Source organism: Tamandua tetradactyla, chromosome 12, assembly GCF_023851605.1.
Source record: "Tamandua tetradactyla isolate mTamTet1 chromosome 12, mTamTet1.pri, whole genome shotgun sequence".
Lineage (NCBI taxonomy): Eukaryota > Metazoa > Chordata > Mammalia > Pilosa > Myrmecophagidae > Tamandua > Tamandua tetradactyla.
The window spans coordinates 68652320-68674200 of NC_135338.1; the positions used below are offsets into that span (position 1 = coordinate 68652320).

The window sequence follows — 21881 nt, forward strand, 5'->3', positions numbered from 1 at the left end:
AAACACTCCAAAAGATACGAATCAAAGGTAACTACCTCAAGATGATAAAGGGAATATATGAAAAACCGATAACCAGCATCATACTCAATGGAGAGAGACTGAAAGCCGTCCCCCTAACATCAGGTACAAGACAAGGATGCTCTCTGTCACCACTATTATTCAACATTGCGACAGAAGTTCTAGACAGAGCAATCAGGAAGGACAAAGAAATAAAAGGTATCCATATTGGAAAGGAAGAAGTAAAACTCTCATTATTTGCAGATGATATCATACTACACTTGGAAGATCCTGAGACATCTACAGCAAAGTTACTTGAGCTAATAAACAAATTCAGCAAGGTGGCGAGATGTAAAATTAATGTGCAAAAGTCAGTAACATTTCTACACACTAGCAATGAACTAGCTGAGGAGCCAGTTAAGGAAAAAATCCATTCAAAATAGTAACTAAAAGAATCAAGTACTTAGGAAAGAACCTAACTAGGGACGTAAAGGGCTTGTACACAGAAAAGTGCATGACATTGCTAAAAGAAATCAAAGGAAATCTAAACAGGTAGAAAGACATTCCCTGCTCATAGATAGGAAGGCTAAATATAGTTAAGATGTCAATCCTCCCCAAATTGATCTACAGATTCCACACAGTAACAAGCAAAATTCCAACAACCTACTTTGAAGATTTGGAAAAGTTAACTACCAAATTCATCTGGAAGGGAAAGAGACCACGAATAGCTAAAAGCATTCTAAAAAAGAAGAACAAAGCGGGAGGATTAACACTCCCTCTTAAAACCTATTACATGTGGACCTTCCTGGCAATGTGGGACAGAAATCCTAGAATGGGCTGAGACTCAGCATCAAGGGATTGAGAAAACCTTCTCGAATAAAAGGGGGAAGAGCGAAATGAGACAAAATCAAGTGTCAATGGCTGAGAGATTCCAAACAGAATTGAGAGGTTATCCTGGAGGTTATTTTTACGCATTAAATAGATATCGCCTTGTTAGTCAAGATGAAATGGAGAGGCTGGAGGGAACTGCCTGAAAATGTAGAGCTGTGCTAGAGTAGCCCTGTTTCTTGAAGATGATTGTATGATACAGCTTTCACAATGTGACTGTGTGATCGTGAGAACCTTGGGTCTGATGCTCCTTTTATCTACCTTATCAACAGATGGGTAAAACATATGGAATAAAAATAAATAATAGTGGTAACAAATGTTAAAATAAATTTAGTAGATTTGAAATGCTGATGATCAATGAAAGGGAGGGGTGAGGGGTTTGGTATGTATGAATTTTTTTCTGTTGTCTTTTTATTTCTTTTTCTGAATTGATAGAATGTCATAAGAAATGATCATGATGATGAATATGCAACTATGTGATGATATTATGAATTACTGATTATACATATAGAACGGAATGATCATATGTTAAGAATGTTTTTGTTTGTTGTTATATGTTTTTTAAAAAGTGGGGAAAAAACCCTATTATAAAGCCATAGTGGTCAAAACATCATGGTACTGGCACCAAGACAGAAGCACTGACCAATGGAATAGAATTTAGAGTACAGAAACAGACCACCAAATCTATGGCCAACTATTTTTGACAAGGCCCCCAAATCCTCTGAACTGGGACAAAATAGTCTTTTCAATAATTGGGCATGGAAGAACTGGATATCAATAGCCAAGAGAATGAAAGAGGACCCCTATCTTACACCCTACCCAAAAATTAACTGAAAGTGGAGCATACACCTAAATATAAGAACGAGCACCATAAAGCTTCTAGAAGAAAATGTAGGGAAACATCTTCAAGATCTAGTAATAGGTGGTAGCTTCCTAAACTGTACACCCAAAGCACAAACAACAAAAGAAAAACTAGATAAATGGGAAATCCTCAAAATCAAATGTTTCTGCACATCAAAAGACTTTCTCAAAAAGGTGAATAGGCAGCCAACTAAATGGGAGAAAATATTTGGAAATCACATATTGAACAAAGGTTTGATTTCCTGTATATACAAAGAAATCATACAACTCAACAACAAAAAACCCCAAACAATCCAATTATAAAATGGGCTAAAGATATGAATAGGCATTTTTCTGAAGAGCAAACACCGATGGCTCAAAAACACACAAAGAGATGCTCACTTTCACTGGCTCTAAGAGAAATGCAGATCAAGACTACAATGAGATACTACCTCACAGCTATAAGAATGGTTGCTATTAAACAGTCAGGAAACTATAAATGCTAAAGAGGCTGTGGAGAAACTGGGACACTTAGGCACTGCTGGTGGGAATGTACAATGGTGCAGCCACCATGGAAGACTGTTTGGCAGTTCCTTAGGACACTAAATATCGAGCTGTCCTATGACCCAGCAATAGCACTACTTGGTATATACCCAGAAGAGCTGAAAGCAATGACAAAAACAGATATCTGCACACTGATGTTCACAGCAGTATTATTCACAATCACCAAAAGATGGAAACAAACCAAATGTCCATCAACAGACAAGTGGATGAAAAAAAATGTGATATATACATACGATGGAATATTATGCATCAGTAAGACAAAATGATGTCCTGAAGCACATGACAGGATGGATGAGCCTTCAGGACATAATGCCAAGGGAAATTACTCAGAAAGAAAGGGACAGATATTGTATGATTTCCCTTGTATGACCAGCATAAAGGTATAATCAGAGACCTATAATATAGAATACAGCCGACTTAAAGATATATAGAAGCTAGAGATGGGTGAACCGTTAGCTAATGAGGTTGAATTTCAATGTAAGGGAATAGATAGGAGCAAAGGTGATTCTCTAGTGAGTCTAGAAGCAATATTACCATATTGAAGATGAACAAGATTGAAAGGGGTTGTATAGACCTATGTGTCCCACTGACTCACACTAGAAATATGAATGAGTTCTTGCAAGAATTACTTCAAATATATGATTCTTGTATAAAGCATGTTTAAGTCCAGGGTACAGGGGGAAAACTGCTATTACATGCTATGAGCTATGTTCAAAAGGAAACTATCAGCACTACCACAGCAACAGCAGAGGTAAATAATGGGGGGAAAGATAAGACTTAAGAGGAGGTTTAGATCTTCTATTTGGCAAGGGTGTGTTTATTGCTTTTTTTTCTCTTGGGAAGAATGAAACTATCTAAAATTGAGAATGTCGATGGACTGTGGACTTTGGGCCTTCCACGTGATGCCCGATGAATGCAGGTGGCTGAAGGATACACTGATGAAGAAGTACATTGGCAAACAATGGTGTATACTTATGAACGAAGGTTGTGCTACTACAAAAAGGAACAAAGTTGTGAGGAATGCAATAATGTGAATGAACATGTGGGATATTTGGTGAGAGAAAATAAGCCAGAAACAAAAGAACAGCAATGGTATGGTCAGAGAGAGTTCAAATAGAGTCAAGAGGCTACTCTGAAGATGGCTCTTATGCAAGCTGTAGTTAGACCTTGCTACCTATCATAACCTGCCAACCCGCAACCAGGACCATTCCAGCCAATCCTGAAGAACACTTAGGGTAATATACAAGATTCCACAAGGGTTCCAGGCACTAGAGTAACTCTCCAGAAACCTAAAACCTCCAGATGGGTCCCTGGTCCACCTAAGCCCTGAAACCTAGCCCAGCCTCTCAAGAACATCAGATAGTTCCATCTCCCTACCCCATATTAGTGACAGCCCTTCCAACGTGAAAAATTTAGAATGGCCATAGCCCAAACACCCCTAAAGAGAGGGATGGAAAGATCAAAGGTGATGGTGGAGTTATACAGTGAAGATAGGGTTTAATAAATGAATATGAATGCTGAATCATTAAATTGGTATCTCTTAGTCCTCAGTATCTTGGAACAGTTAGAAGTAAAAACCTAAGATTGAGAAACTGTAACCCATGTCAAAGTCTGAAATACGTTCTACAACTAATTGTGGTGCTGTTCTTTAAAATTTATAGTTTTTTTGTATATATGTTTTGTTCACAGAAAAAGAAGGAAAAAAGTTGATTGCGATGACAAAAAAATATTTAAACCCTCTAGCATCCTAAATTCTGGAGCAGCTAGAAGGGCAAAATCTGAAAAGAGCTTATGGTAGCCCATGACAAACCCTGGGATCTGTCCTGTAACTACTTGATGAAGAGTGCTTTAAAAACTATTGCTTTTTTATTTCTTTGCTTTGTATATATGTTATAGTACACAATAAAAAAGAGTTAAAAATAAATAAATAATGTGCTTGGGGGTGGGAAACGGTGGCTCAGTGGCAGAGTTCTCGCCTGCCATGTCAGAGACCTGGGTTCGATTCCTGGAGACTGTTCATGTCAAAAAATAAATAAATAATAATTTAATGTGCTTGGGGTTTTCCTGAATCTTAAACTACTTTAAAAACAAACAAAACTACTATCATTTTCGCCCTGCACGTAATCTCAAAATTCCTCATCCATATAAATTAAGTGCTATTCCCATATGAGATAATAACACTCCCAAAACAAAGAGCAAAGTAGTTAAAAGTGCAAGCTTTAGAGACTGGAAACCAGTGTCTAAATTCTTTCTCTACAACTTATTACCTCTGTGCCTGGGCAAGCCACTTCCTGAATTTCAGTTCACTTATCTACAAAATGGGCATCATAATATTTGCTCCATAGGGCTGCTATAAGAATTATAAAAAAAAAATGCTTAATATATAGTAGCTATAATTTCATAATTATCACATTATCATAATAAAAGTTTATAAAACTTATACAAATTCAGCCAAACATTTACTGAGCACTTGTCACATGCTAGGTACTATATAGGCATCAGAAACACAAAGGAAAAAAGGACGATGTAAAAAGATTCAAAGCATATCATACATTGAATCAATGTCTAAAAGTTCATTTCAAGTACGAACTTCATATTCTATTTCTTATTTTCTAAGTAAGACAATTATTTTCAGTTCCTCCTATAAAAATTAAAGGGTGGCTTTTTTATCCCTTTGAAAGGAAAAAATAATCTAAAAAGTTGTCAGACTCAAACAAATAAGGTATGTCTGGAAAATCCTTGTAATCTGAAAAATGAAAAACATGCTAAAACTTTAAAAGCAACCTGCAATTAACATCACCTTTCTCAAACCAGGAGACTAAATTATATTGACATAAAATGGATCAATCTGTTATTATGACAATCTTTTCTGAAAGGTTGGGCTATCAGATGTAAGGAATTAAAACTGAGTTAAAGTTTGTATTTCATTGCCTCATTCCACTTAAATGATGACAGATGGTTTAAATATTAACCCTGTTACTAAAACATAGGCATATTCATTATGAATCTGATTGCTTTACCCTCTAGCTCTGTAAATTCACCTTATTAATACTACATGTCTGCCTGTTTCATTCAAGGTCTTCTAAATCTTTGCCTCTTAAAGTCTGGTTCTCAGACCAGTAGCATCAGTATCACCTGAGAGGGAGCTTGTATACAAAATCTCATTCCTCATACCAGACCTACCAAGTCAGAATTTGTATTCATAACAAAATCTCCAGGTTATTTCAATACATATTAAGGTTTAAGTAGCATAAACTATTTTTTGCACATTTTGTTTAGTATTACAAAGTTTATTTTCTTTCAAATTATAGTTAATTTTCCTGCAGATAGTGACATGCAATAAGAATAATTCAATTCAGAGAAATGAATCAATATATATATTAGTCTCTATATAATAATTTTTCTGTCTCAGACTTGAACTTACCACACAGCTAAAACATCAAGTCTGAGAAGTCTCATACTATACATTTTTTCTTGAGTTGACATTTCACCTTAACAAGTGGCCAAGTGATGAACATCTTTTCTGTAATTACACAACTATATAGAATGCTACCAAAAGAACAGATTCTCCCCATAATTTGTGGGGAAAACAACAACAGGTTCAATGAAGGTTGAACTCGGAATTTTCCCAGAGGTGAAAAAAAAGCCACCAGGATGACTCTTGCCTACACAGTACTTTTTTAGGCTTTACCTAACATATATTTTCTTCCACAGGTACCACGTATTTTTTAAATAAAAAATTCACCTGGGACTTAGAAAATATGACTCTTTTGATGGCTCACTTTTTTTATTATTATCATTACACAACGTCACAGTGCCCATAAAATAGAACAAATTTTGTTTCTCGGTTTTTTTGTTTTTTGTTTTGTTTTGCTTTCAAAAAAAAAGACAAACCTGGGCTAAAACTAATCACAGCAGGTAGGAAGGTTTGGCACAGACTCAAAGGAAGGTACAAATGTTCAGTTTCCAAAAGCATTGCAAAATCCAATCTTGTCTCTTTATCACTGTAGCTGCTGCTTTATGCCAAACATTTGAAAACTTTTGAAAATGCTTTTCCTTATAAGCAATTATGAAGAGCTTTGCAAAGATAAGGAAAATAACGCAGTAACAATCAACTCTTCAGAACAGTAAAATGTTCATGACCTCTGGGTTGCAGGATAAGAATCTAAGTTACCTGACTGCAAACCAACACACCCAACACAGACACCTTAGAAGAAGAGTTTAACGGTGTTAAGAGAAAGTTATCAGGGAATCTGTTGGGACAGTCTCAAAATTAAATGTGTGCAAACATCCCCAGCTTTTTATAATATCCTATTATAAATGAGTCATCCTTGATTTAATTCTTTTTTCACCTCATTTGCATTTTCAGCCTATATAATTTCTTAGGATAAGGGGTTCCACAAGTGTACAACTGTATATTTAATGCCCTTTTTATGGTCCTAAATTTACCGATTTCAAAGTTTGAAGAGTATCCCTAGCTTCAGCATTCTAGAATTTGGCTAAAATTTAATATGTCCTCTCTCTACCCACACTCACAGTCAAGCCTCTAGAAGTGTCTATGCACACTTGCTTCACTTCCTCACCTACCAGTCACTCTTCAGCTACAACTGTCAGGCTTCCACCCATCTTGCTCCAAGAAACTTCTCTCAGTAAAGACCATAGGACCTTTGGTTGCTAAATCCAATGGACACTTCTCAACATTCTTCCTCAACTGTACAGCATCATTCAAAGTTGATCGTTCTCTCCCTCTTGAAATAACTCTAGATTTGAGGGGCCTGCTTTCTCTGGGTATCACCCAATACTCTGTCCCTTATCAGTCTTCTTTGGGGACTCTGTCCCCTCTACCTGACCTACAAATGGTGGACCTCCTTGGGGCTTGGTTCTGGAATCTTATCTAATCCCAAGACTACAAACATCACCTTCATACTGATGACTTACACATTTACATCTCCAGTCCAGATCTTTCTCCTGAGTCCAGACCAACATGCACAACTATCTATTAAATGTCTGTACATGGATGTTTCATATACATACTGAACTCAATATATTAAAAACTGAAGTCTTGATCTTCCCCCCATGATCCTCTTCCAGAGTTCCTCATCCCCCATCACCTACCTAGTTGTTCCTGAAGTCCTTTCATCTCACCACTCATATCCAATCAGTTGCCATTCATATCCAATCAATTACGAAGTCCAATCAGTTTGGCCTCCAAAATATAGCTGCAATATGCCCAATTCTCAATCTCTACTGGCCTCCTCCTGGTCTAAACTAACATCATTTCTTGCAAAGGGGTGCTAAGTGAGCTTCCTGAGTCCAATCATATTTTCTTCCAATTTCATTTCCACATTGCAGCTGGATCTTTTAAAGATGAAAATGCCTTACTTAAAACTCTTTAGTGACTTTGGATTGGTTTTCTGACAATGTTCAAAAGGCACCTGCCTACTTCTCCAGACAGCCTCATCTGATGCTTCCGACCCCCCCTTTCTCTGTGCATCAGTTTTACTGCTTTCTCTCTGTACATTACACATGCCAAGGTTTTAACAGGAATGGGGTCTTTATGCATGCTGTCCTTGACCTGGGACACAGGTCTCTTTATTTTATTCTTCTCCCACCTACTGCTGCCACACATATACACACACACACACAAGCATAATCCAGAACTATAGAGTCCACATCCAATAGTAAAACCAGACCAAAGGGAATTGACATTGGCAACCTATGGTGGTTAAAACACACCACCAGAACAAAAAGCAATAACAGTAAATTCTTACATAACTTAATACATACCAGGCACTATTTTAGGTGATTTATATGTATATTAATTTATTCAATGCTTAAAAATCTCTATGAAGTAGCTGCTATTATCTGCATTTTAAGATAAAGTAAATAAAGCACAGAGAGGTTAATTCAGGGACAAAGTTAGGATTCAAATTTAGTCCTTCCTTCTGTGTGAGTATTTAACTGCCTACATCTTAACATCTTGGATATGGATCATACAATGACTCCTTTCCACATAAGCATTGTAGAACTTGGTTACATAACTATATAATTATTTAGATAAATACTATGCCCTCTATCAGACTACAAATATAAAGGAGGGTAGGGAAAGTTTGTATTTTACTCATTGGTATATTCCTAACACTGTGAATAGGACCTAGAACATAAGAGATGCTCAATAAAAATTTGTTCAACAGATGAATGTTTACTATTCCCCTGCACAATTAGTTTGAGAATTTCATGGGTTCTGTCACATCTTATATGACTATGTATATTTTTATATGTTATTTTTTCAAAGGCAGAATATTTTATACTTCTTGTATTCTTCTCAAGAGTGTATGGAACAGGTGGTGTATGGGAAGTGTATTTTATGCATGATTTTTCCACAAAGCTTCTCTAATAAAAAATAAAAATAAATTTTTGAAAAAGTGTACGAAACAGATGTGCGTGGGTAGAGAAAGAAGGGACAACAAAAGACAAACTAATGAAGCAAAAACACCATGTCAATTAAAAAAATGAATGAGGTGATAAAGGCCCGAGGACAGGACATGACAGTAGGAGTAGTAGGGGTAGTAATTCACATAAAGAATTTAATAAGAGACTAAATGAAAAATAATTTAACCAACCAGTGATAGTGAGGAATCAAAAACAAAAAATCAGTTCATTCTCTGGGTCAGCTAGTAAATAAGTAGGAATTGTATGGGAGACTTCAGTGACCAGACATACATCGTACACCAGTCTGGAACAGGTGGAAATGCCAAGATCCCACACAGAAATATAAGTCTCCCAAGCCACAGAGGCCTTGCCCCTCCCCCATGGGCACAACCTGCTGGTTTCCCAAGGGAAAAACAAGTAGACTCTACCAGGAGCAAGAAAGATAACTCAACCAAGCTCCAACTGTGGCATTAATTAACAAATTTGGATGGCTGAAAACAAGCCTTTCTCACTTTCTCTTTTAACCTATAATAGCTAATTAGATAGAACTGCAGGAATTCTTGGGCTTCAGCACTTCCCCAAGCAAGGGCAGAATCAAGATATGTCTGAGATACAAAATAACTAGTAAGGTGAAAGGGGATAATTCCCTAAAGAACATATCTTTATAGTTTATAGGAAACCCTATAGTTTCCTCTGGGAGCAAGGGAAAATAGCTCCAATTGCAGTTTTAATGCCAGCAAAGAGGAGGCAGGGTTGAAGAAAAAAAAAAAGAAGTCAAATTGAATAAAATAGAATCAAGAGAGGACTGTGGAGTCAGCTGAGCTCAGAGTATTGGAATCTTGGGGGGTGGGGACTGTCTCTGAAAAGGGATTTCTTTTATTCTTTTACTTCATTTATTTTACTTCAAACTATTCCAAGTTGCTCATTACAGAAAGCCCTAGGCTTTCTCAATTATCAGTGGGACCCAGGTAAGGGCTGATTTAAGATAGGTCTGAGAGATAAACTAATGAGTAAAGTGGGGGAGATAACTCCCTAAACAGTATATCTTCTCCAAGAAAAGGAGGGCAGGGCCCAGCTCAAGTGGCAACCCTCCTTCAAAGAATTCAGGCCCCAGGGGCTGGAAAGCAGAAGCCCACCTTCTACGTCAGGCTCTGACTACACAATCCCTGGCAGGGAGAGACTGCTGAGAATTAAAGGCACCATACCATTTTATGCTGGTGGGAACCTGCAGGCTGACAAGCACCACCTGCTGGACAGGATAGGAAAAACACAGAGCATAGAGGTTTCATGGGAAAGGGACAAACTGCTGGGTCTCACCTTCAGGGAAACTTGATACTGATTATATCCTCCTCCTGAGACCTGGGCCTGTCTGGTCTGGGAAAATCTGACATGGGTCGATCATATCTGAGGAGAGCCTTCTCAACAAAAGGTTCCATATAGGCAGAGCAAAAACCAGAAAAACAAGAGCTGAAAAATCCTTATCAGTTAAATAGAAGCTATGCTACAGGTCTAGAATAAGTTGAACTGAATGCCAAGGAACAGATAAAGAACAAACCCAACCAATAAGAAAACCCTAAATAAAAGATTGAAAATGACTTCCAAAATAAACTAATTAAGGAAATCAAATGCCTAGGCACCAGCAAAAACTAACAAGTTATACTAGGAAAATCAAAGCTATGGCCCACTAAAAAGAACAAACTAACATTTCAAACGAGATACAGGAGTTGAGACAATTAATTAAGGCTGTTTGAATAGACATGCAAAATTACATCAAAAATCAAATGAATGAGTAGAGGGAAGATATGGCAAAAGAGAAGATGGATATAAAGAAGACATTGGGTGAACATAAAGAAGAACTCAAAAGTTTTGAAAAAAAATGGCAGAATGAAACTTATGGGAATGAAAGGCAACAACAGAAGAGATAAAAGGACAATGGGACTTAAAGCAGCAGATTTTAAGAGGCAGAAGAAAGGATTAGTGAATGTGGGGACAGGATACCTGAAATCCAACATACAAAAGAAAATACAGGGAAAAGAATGGAAAAATATGAGCAAGTTCTTAGGGAACTGAATGACAAAATGAAGTGCATGAATATATGTATTATGGGTGTCCCAGAAAGAGAAGAGAAGGGAAAGGGGAAAGAAAGACTAATGGAGGAAATATTCACTGAAAATTTCCCCTTTCTTATGAAAGACATAAACTTACAGATCCAAAAAGCACAGCATACCCCTAAACAGAATAGACATGAGTAGATCCACTCCAAGACCCTTTCTAATCTGATTGTCAAATATCAAAGACAAAGAGAGAATTCTAAATGTAGCAAGAGAAAAGCAATCCATCACATATAAGGGAAGCTCGAAAAGACTATGTGTGGATTTCTCAGGAGAAACCTGGAGGCAAGAAGACAGTGGTATGATATATTTAAGATTCTGAAAAAGAAAAACTGCCAACCAAAAATTCTATGCCCAGAAAAATTGTCCTTCAGAAATGAGAAACAGCTTAAAATATTTTCAGACAAGCAGTCACTGAGAAAATTTGTGAATAAGAGACCAGCTCTATTGAAATACTAAAGTGAACACTAGAAGCAGATAGGAAAAGACAGGAGAGAGAGAGATCTGGAGAAGATGTAGAAATGAAGACTATCAGCTAGGGTAAAATGAGATAAAGAGTAAGACGTGACATATTAAATCCAAAAGACAAAAGGACAGAAGAAAGTACTGCTTTTACAGCATTATCATTAAGTGTTAATGGATGAAACTTCCCAATCAAAAGACATAGACTGGCAGAATGGATTTAAAAACAGGACCAATCTAGATGCTATCTACAAGAGATTCACCTTAGAACCAAAGACAAAAACTGATTGAAAGTGAAAGGTTGGGAAAAGATATTTCTCACAAACAACAACCAGAAAAGAGGAGGAGTCACTATTCTGACATCTGACAAATTAGACTTCAAATGCAAAACAAAAGAGACAAAGAACGCTATGTATTAATAAAAGGAACAATTCATCAAGAAAACCTAACAATCATCAATTATTTTCCTTTTTAAATGTCTTTTAATAAGATTATATAATTTTCTCCATAATGGTCATGAATTTTTGTTACATTTCCTACTAGGCATCTTCTTATTGCTTTTTAAATGTATCTTTACCTCCTTACTTTTATTGTGAAAAGTTTAAAACCTACAGAATATTTACCAGAATAGCACAATTACTGCCCATATGCATTTCACTTAATTTACCAATTGCTAGCATCTTTTAGCATACGCTTTCTCTTTCTTTATGTATACTTATAGATGTACAAGAAGACTGTGATGTGTCTTATAAAGAAAACATGTATATTAGATAAGCTTTGTTCAGGCATAAGTTATTGTGTTGTTGGCTATGATGTAATGTTAACGAATCAACAATATATGTTAAATACAGTGTCTTTAAATGGAAATATCCATAAAACAACGTTAAGTATTGATCGGTTGACAAATATATTGTCAACAAAAGTTTCACAGGAACCTAACCTCATATTTCCTCTAGGAGCAATTGTTCAGTATTTACTAATTCCGTGTTTATGGCAACTTCATAGAACATGACTGCCATCAATAACAAGAATCTACCATGTTTCCTTTGTTGACATCATGACATTTCTATTAAGCTTGTACCAGCTAGCAAAAAAAACCACCATTCTCTTACATAAGCAATATAAATATAACACTCAGTACATTTAACATTGATATAATACTATTATCCAATATACAATCCATATTCAATTTTTGTCAATTGTCTCAGTGTTTTGCCAATTTTTGCTTCCCTTTTTATCTGATTTACAATGCAATGAAGGATGATATACCGCATTAAGCTGTCATATAACCTTAGTCTTCTTTAATCTAGCTCTTCCTGAAACTTAAAGATATTTCTATGACATTTACATTTTTTAAAAGTACAGGCCAATAGCTTTGCAGCATATTATTCAGTCTGTATATGTCTAATTGTCTCTTCATTATTAGGTTCAGGTCAGTCACTTTTTGCAAGGTTAAAACAGAAGTGATATGTATTTTATATTAGAAGGCACATGATGTCAGTTTGTTCCATTACTGACGGTATTAAGCTTGATCACTTGGTTGAGGTGGTGTTCTAGTTTGCTAGCTGCCAGAATGCAATATACCAGAGACGGGATGGCTTTTAAAAAGGGGGAATTTAATAAGTTGCTAGGTTACAGTTCTAAGGCCGAGAAAATGTCCCAAGAAAACAAGTCTATAGAAATGTCCAATCAAAGGCATCCAGGGAAAGATACCTTGGTTCAAGAAGGCCAACGAAGTTTCTCAAGTGAAAGGGCACATGGTGAACACAGTAAAAGTTTCTCTCTCAGCTGGAAGGGCACATGATAAGCAAGACATCATCTGCTGCTTTCTCTCCTGGCTTCTGGCTTCATGAAGCTTCTAGGGAGGCATTTTCCTTCTTCATCTCCAAAGGTCCCTGGATCGTGGACCCTCAGCTCTCATGGCTATGTCATTCTTCTCTGCTCTCTCTGAATCTCCCATTCTCCAAAACGTTTCCTCTTTTATAGGACTCCAATAAACCAATCAATACCCACCCAAATGGGTGGAGACATGTCGTCACCTAATCCAGTTTAACAACCACTCATGACTAAATCACATAATCCAGGGAGATGATCTGATTACAGTTTCAAACATACAGTATTGAATAGGGATTATTCTATCTTTATGAAATGGGATTTTGATTAAAACATGGCTTTTCTAGGGGGCACACATCCTTTTAAATCAGCACAGGTGGATTTGCCAGATTCTCCATTATAAAGAGATCTTTTCCCCTTTGTAATTAATAAGCAATCTGTGGGGGTGATTCTCTTTCCTCATGGTTTTTTTTTTTTAACTTTTTTATTGTACAGTATAACATATATACAAGGCAAAGAAATAAAAAAGCAATAGTTTTCAAAGCACTCTTCAACAAGTAGTTACAGGACAAATTTCAGAGTTTGTCATGGGCTACCATACAATCCTCTTAGATTTTTCCTTCTAGCTGCTCCAGAATATAGGAGACTAGAAGGCTTAAATAATTTTTTTATCATAATTGACTTTTTTTCTTCTTTTTTTGATGAGAACTAACATATATACAAAAAAGCAATAAATTTTCAAGTACAGCACCACAATTAGTTGTAGAACATATTCCAGAGTTTGACATGGGTTACATTCTACACTTTTAGGTTTTTACTTCTAGCTGCTCCAAGATAATGAAGACTAAATGAGATATCAATTTAATGATTCAGCATTCATATTCATTTGTTAAATCCTATCTTCACTGTATAACTCCACCATCACCTTTGATCTTTTCATCCCTCTCTTCAGGGGTGTTTGGGCTATGGCCATTCTAAATTTTTCACATTGGAAGGGTCTGTCACTAATATGGGATAGGGAAATGGAACTATCTGATGTTCTGAAGAGGCTGGATCCTCTAGGTTTCAGGACTTATCTAGACCAGGGACCCCTCTGGAGGTTGTAGGTTTCTGGAAAGTTACTCTAGTGCATGGAACCCTTGTGGAATTTTATATATTGCCCTAGGTATTCTTTAGGATTGGCTGGAATGGTCCTGGATGGGTGTTGGCAGGTTATGATAGGTAGCAAGGTCTAACTGAAGCTTGCATAAGAGCAACCTCCAGAGTAGCCTCTCAATTCTATTTGAACTCTCTCTGTCACTAATACTTTATTAGTTACACTTCTATTCCCCCTTTTGGTCAGGATGGAATTGTTGATCCACAGTACCAGGGTCAGATTCATCCCTGGGAGTCATCTCCCACATTGCCAGGGAGATTTTCACCCCTGGATGACATGTCCCATGTAGGGGGGAGGGCAATGATTTCACTTGCAGAGTTGGGCTTAGAGAAAGTGAGGCCACATCTGAGCAACAAAAGAGGTCCTCCAGAAGTAACTCCTAGGCATACTACAGATAGGCTAAGCTTCTCTGCTACCTACATAAGCTTCACAAGATTAAGTCTCAGGATCAAGGGCACAGACTATTGATTTGGGTATCCCTAAAAGTTTGACACAGTATCAGGGGATTCCCTGATGATAAGGTTTAATAGTTCCATATTATTGCTCCCATCCCTCAAGGGATTTTGCCAATAATTTTTGATTACCTGCTTAATATACTCTAGGATATATTCAGGCATTACAATAATCTATACCTATTTCTTATTCTGGGCTCCCTGTGTTTCAACTGTTTAAAAGAGCTATACAGATAGGTTGAGTTAGAACAACCATCAATATTTACGCACCAAGCCAGAGTGAAATAAAGAAGATAACAAGAAGATACTATGAGCAACCATATGCTAATAAAGTAGACAACACAGATGAAATAGACAACTTAAAAGCATGAACAACCAACACTGACTCAAGAAGAAAGAGACAATCCCAACAAACCAATCACAGGTAAAGAAATTGAATCAGTCATCAGGAAACTCCCCCAGAAGAAAAGCCCAGGAACAAATGGCTTCACATTTGAATTCTATCAAGCACTCAAGAAAGTATTACTACCAATCCTGTTTCAACTCTTAAAAAAAACTGAGAAGGAGGGAAAGCTACCCAAATCATTCTATGAAACCAACATCACCCTAATACCAAAGCCAGACAAAGATACTACAAGAAAAGAAAATTACACACCAAGCTTTCTAATGACTATAGATGCAAAAATCCTCAACAAAATACTTACAAATTGAATCCAGCAGCACATTAAAAGAATTATACACCATGAGAAAGTGGGATTTATTCCAGGTATGCAAGGCTGGTTCAACACACAAAAATCAATTAATGTAATGTAATCAATAAATCAAATCAAATTAATGTAATGTAATAAATCAAATTGGATAAACAACCGATCATCTCAATTGATGCAGAAAAGGCATTTGACAAAATTCAACATCCTCCATTGATAACACTTCAAAGGACAAGAACAGAAAGGAATTTCATCAGCATGATAAAGGGAATATATGAAAAACCCACAGCTAACATCATCTTCAATGGAGAAAGAATGAAAACTCTCCCTCTAAGAACAGAAACAAGAGAAGGATGCTCACTGTCACCACTGCTATATAACACTGTGTTGGTAACTATAACTATAGCAATTAGACAAGAAAAAGAAATAAAAGGCACCCAAATTGGAAAGGAAGAAGTAAAACTCTCATGTTTGCAGATGACATGATACTATATGTAGAAAATCTTGAAAAAATCTACCGCAAAACTACTAGAGCTAATAAATGAGTTCAGCAAAGTGGCAGGGTACAAGATCAACACCCAAAAATCAGTAGTATTTCTATACACTAGTAATGAGCAATCTGAGGAGGGAATCAAGAAAAAACCCACTTATGAAAGCAACCAAAAGATAAAATATTTAGGAATAAATTTAACCAAGGACAACAAAGACCTGTACACAGAAAACTACAGGAAATTGTTAAAAGAAATAATGGAAGACCTGAATAAATGGAAGGGCATATGGTGTTCACGGATTGAAGACTAAATATAGCTAAGATGTCAATTCTATTCAACTTGATTTATAGATTCAATGTAATACCAATTAAAATTCCAACAATTAAAAAAAATTCTAGCAACTTACCTTCTAGAAATAGAAAAACCAATAACCAAATTTATTTGGAATGGCAGAGTGCCACAAATAGCTAAAAATATTTTGAGAAAAAAAAAAAACGAAGTGGGAGGTCTCACAGTACCTGACTTTAAAGCGTATTACAAAGCTACAGTGGTCCAAACATTATGGTACTGGCATAAAAACAGATATACTAACCAATGGAATCAAACTGAGTGTTCAGAAATAGAACCTTTCATCTACAGACTACCAATCTTCGAAAAGGTGATCAAGCCAACCTGAGCAGCCTCTTCGACATATGGTGTTTGGAGAACTGAATATCCATATGCAAATAATGAAAGGGGACCCATATCTCACACTCTATACAAAAATTAACTCAAAATGGACCAAAGACCTAAACATTAGAGCTAATACCATAAAACTTTTAGAAGAAAATGTGGGGAAATAGCTTATAAATCTTGTGACAGTAGACAGTTTCCTAGACTTTACACCCGTAGCACAAGCAATGAAAAAAGAAATAGAGAAATAGATAAATGGGATCGCTACAAATTAATCATTTTTGTCTATTAAAGAACTTTATCAGGACAGTAAAAAGGCAGATTACGCAACAGCAGACAGTATTTGGAAACTATATATATATCAGATAAGGGGTTAATATCCAGAATATGTAAAGAGATTCTATAACTCAACAACAAAAATGACAAACAACTACATTAAAAATGAGCAAAAGATATGGACACATTTTTCAGAAGAGGAAATACAAATGACTATAAGGTACATGAAAAGATGCTCAACTTCACTGGCTATTCGGGAAATGCAAATCAAAACCACAACGAGATATCATTGCACACCCACTAGAATGGCCATTTTCAAAACAAACAAACAAACAAAAAACAACAAGCATGGAGAGGAAATGGAAAAAGAAGCATGCTTATTCACTGTTTGTGGGAATGTAGAATCATGCAACCACTCTGGAAGGTAGTTTGGTGATTCCTCAATAAGCTAAGTATAGAATTGCCATATGATCCAACAATCCTATTACTAGGTACATATTCAGAGGAACTGAAGGCAAGGACACAAACAGACATTTGCACAACAATGTTTAGAGCAGCACTGATCACAATTGCCAAGAGACTGAAACTGCCCAAACGTCTATCAACGAATGACTGGCTAAAACTGTGGTGTATACATACAACGGAATATTACACAGCTATAAGACAGAATAAAGTCATGAAGCATGTAACAACGTGGATGAACCTTAAAGACATGATGCTGAGTGAAATTTTCCAGAAACACAAGGACAAATCCTTTGAAGCAAATCTACCAGCCTTTGTGGGTCTGTGGTCCTGTGTTAAGAGGAAAAGAATGATTTGGCAAAGTCCTCTCCACTGTGCCCCTCCTCCCATAATTTGCCTTACAGGCAAAAAACAGCTTGAGACAACAAAGAAGTATAAAAAACTATAAAGGGAGACTATCTGGAACAAGAGCCTACCAGCTTCAACTATGTGGGAGAGGGACTTTTGTTCTCTAGGAAACAGGTGACAACCAAACTCCTGGAAACAGGGTAACTCCAAAACAACTAACAAGCAAAAGCCCAGGACAAGACAGAGGCACAATAAGACAGAGAAAACCCTGCATGGTCCACTCACCTTGGGAGACCTTGCTGATAAGAGGGCAGAAGCTCAAGAAAATCTCTGTCTTATCACCAGCTGGTTACAAAACCATGAAACAAATATCCCAGGGGGTAAATCCAGGAGTAACTATTTTAATATTTTTTGTGCAGTGTACAGGAAAAGAGTACAAGACAAAACAAGAACCAGGAAATGACGGCCCATCCAAAAGGAGAGGATAAAAAGAAATTTAAAAATCAACAAAAAAGACAAGAACATGGACATATGAACAAAGCCTTTAAAAAAACAATCTTAAAAATGCTTAAGGATCCTGTCGAATAATAACAAAAGGTCTAGCATTGGTGTCATCAGAATCCCAAAAGGAAAAGAGAGACAGTATGAGTCTAAAAAAAATTGAAAACTTAATGGCTAAACATTTCCAAATCTGACACTAAACCTACAGATTCAAGAAGCTGAGTGAACCCCAAACAGAATAAGCACAAAGAAATCCACAAAAAAATAGGCATTTGATTTAGAAACTACTGCAAACTTAAGAAAAAAATCTTGAAAGTAGCCAGAGAAAAACAACCATAGGTGACCAATGATTTGAATGACTATAGACATCTCATCAGAAACCATCAAGGTCAGAAAGAAGTAGCATAACATTTTTTTAAAGTGTCTGCTCTAAAAGAATTGCTACTAAGCCCAATTCTGCAAGTGAAATCATTGCCCTTCCCCCACATGGGACATGACATCCAGATGTGAAAGTCTCCCTGGTGGCATGGGAGACGACTCCCTAGGATGAGTTTGGCCCTGGCACCATGGGATCAACAATGCCATTCTGACCAAAAGAGGAAAAAGAAGTGGAACAAATAAGGGATCAGTGGCTGAGAGAGTTCAAATAGTGTCGAGAGGCTACACTGGAGGTTACTCTTACCCAAGCTACAGTTAGACAGCGCTACCTATCATAACTTGCCAAACACTAACCAAAACCAATCCTGCCAATCCTAAATAACACCTATTACATAAGATTCTACAAAGGTTCCATACACTAGGTAACTTTCCAGGAACCTACAACCTCCAGGTTGGTCACTGGACCAGATAAGTCCTGAAATGCAGAGGGGTTCAGCCTCTCGAACATCAACTACATTCCCCTACCCCATATTATGAACAACCTCTTTCAACATGAAAGAGTTAGAATGGGCATAGCCCAAATACTCCTAAAGAGTGGGAGAAAGATCAAAGGTGATGTTGGAGTTATACAGAGAAGGTAGGGTTTAATCAATGAGTATAATTGCTGAATCATTATATTGGCATTTCTGTTAGTCTCCAGTACCTCAGAGCAGCTCAAAGTAAAAACCTAAAATAGTAGAATTGTAACCCATACCAAACTCTGAAATCTGTTCTACAACTAATTATCGTGCTGTGCTTTGAAATGTATTGCTTTTTTGTACATATGTTATTTTTCACACACAAAAAAGAAAAAATATATATTTTTTCCAGCCTCCAGTGTTTGGGAGTAGCTAGAAGGAAAAATCTGAAATAATGGAATCGTAACCCATAACAAATTCTGAAATCCGTTCTGTATCTATTCAAGTGTTATCTGAAAATCATTGTTTTTTTTCCTTTTCTTTGTATATATCTTACATTTAACAACAAAAAACGTTTAAAATAAAAGAATTGCTAAAGAAATTCTTTTTCAGCGATGACACCAACATACAACTTAGAACAACAGGAATAAACAAAGAGCAATCTAAATGGTAAATATCTGGGTAAATAAAATAGATTCCTTTTTTCTTTTTTAGTTCTTTAAAACATAGTTGATAGTTAACGAAATTCATAACAATGTTTGATGGGGGTTTCAATGGATAGAAATTAATATATAAGACAACTATAGCATAAAGAGAGGATTGTAACAGAAATTGATGGTAAGTTTTGTACATTCCAACTGAAATGTGAAAATATTGATTCTAATGAAACTGTAAAAGCTAAATAGGTATTTTTACAATCCAAGAGCAACCCTGAAAACAATTCATACAGAGCTATTAAAAATGACAGCAAAACTTTTAAATATGTAAAACAATCTCATATATTGTTTACAGGCACATGCATATGTAGATAAAGTATTAAAACATTCATAGCGAGTGCACAGGTGGTTCAGTGGTAGAATGTCTGCCCTCTATGCAGGAGACCGGATTTGATTCCCACACCATACATCCCCCACCCCACCCCCCCAAAAAAAATTACAGTAGATAAATTAAAATGGAATACCAAAAACGTTCAAATAATACAAAAAAGGCAAGAAGAGGGAAAAGAAGAATAAAAAACAAAAAGGACAAACAGAAAAATAAACAGTAGCCCTAAATCCAAAAAAGAGATCCTATTGATGGATGACAAAATACGATATTCATTCACGAACTTTCAAAAAACTCTCAGCAATGCTTGCTTCGGCAGCACATATACTAAAATTGGAATGATACAGAGAAGATCAGCATGGCCCCTGTGCAAGGATGACATGCAAATTCGTGAAGCCTTCATATTTTAAAAAAGAGAGAAAAAAAAACTCTCAGCAAACTAAGAATAGAGGGTAACTTCAACCTGATAAAGGACATATACAGAAACCTTCAGTTAACATCTTACTTCATGGTGAAAGAAAGTACTTTCCCCCTAAAAGCAAGATGTCTATTGTCATCACTCCTATTCAACATCACACTGGAAATCTTGAATAGTGCAATACAGGAAGAAAAGGAAATAAAAGGCATATAGATTCAAAAGGATGAAACAGAACCATTCCTATTCACCCACAACTTGATTATCTATGTAGAAAATAGCTCCCAAACATGTATAAATGAAAAAGCAAGCTGCAGAGCAATAGATATAACAATAAAACAAAATTTTGCTTGTATTTACATATATTATGTAAATGCATTGAAAAGGTATGCATTTAACTACTTACAGAGTTACCTCTGGAGAGAAAAATATCACTTGGGGTCGGACTTGGTTGTGATGAAGTGGAACTTGTACTTTTCACCCCATCCTTCTGTATCATTAGAAAACTTTACAATGATAATATATTCATGTATTATTTATTTAAATTAAGTTTTAAAAGTTATATGGACAAAATGGTACTAAAAATAGATAACACTGGTAAAGGATCCTTGGGTGACAAAAAAAAAAAAAGAAAGAGGAGTGTTTTTCAAATGATGTTCCAAGACACATTAGCAGCTCCCTTATAAATGAGTTACATGGTCAACTGAGTGGGGAAATATTATATCCTCCACCCCTATTTTGGAGATTCAAAATGCACCTTCGCATAGTAAAGACTGCATAATCTTAAATTATAAAAGCCTGTTAAACATTTTTCCACAGCTAATTTAGCCACACCATTTTAAGAGTAACACTTTTGAGATATGCTGAACTAGACAGATGAGATATTCTGAGGCACTGGCAAGGGAAAACAAAAGTGCTCCCAAATCGATTTTTTCAATAAGGTAGGTTGAGGTTACTCATTTGCTGATCTTAGGGGATGGATGGAAAGGTTTGTGAAAGTGAAAAGTATGAAAACGGTTAAGTTCATTTTCATGTAGTAAATTCTATAAGAAGTATCAGCCTTTCAATTTCCAGGCCTCAATCTTAGGCTTTTCCTTCCTCCTCTTCACCATGGGTACGAGTGATTCTGTAACTAAAGTGAATTCTCTCTATGCCTCCAAACATATGTTAACCTAAAACAAACAGCAAATGAGCATCCACCTCACTCTTTCCTCTTCTTCTTCCCTTCAAATACAGGACACAGGAGAGGGAAAGAAAAGAAAAGCAAAATGACGATCACACTTCCTCTCATTTGTACAATACTTTTACAAGAACTTTTATAAGCTGGATGGTTACACCATTCCACATATTGGGCCAAATCTACCCTCTGGCCCACCCTCACCCAGCCTGCTGCC

At 36.4% G+C, this 21881-nt stretch overlaps 1 protein-coding gene and 1 non-coding gene across 3 annotated transcripts in view; one reads left to right on the plus strand and one right to left on the minus strand.

The window, feature by feature from the left end:
- Positions 1-21881, minus strand: part of REC114 (REC114 meiotic recombination protein) — a 210371-nt gene that overhangs the window by 186924 nt on the left and 1566 nt on the right. The window lies entirely within an intron of this gene.
- Positions 20376-20482, plus strand: LOC143652747 (U6 spliceosomal RNA). The gene has a single exon (XR_013160810.1). It is a non-coding gene; the product is annotated as a U6 spliceosomal RNA (small nuclear RNA).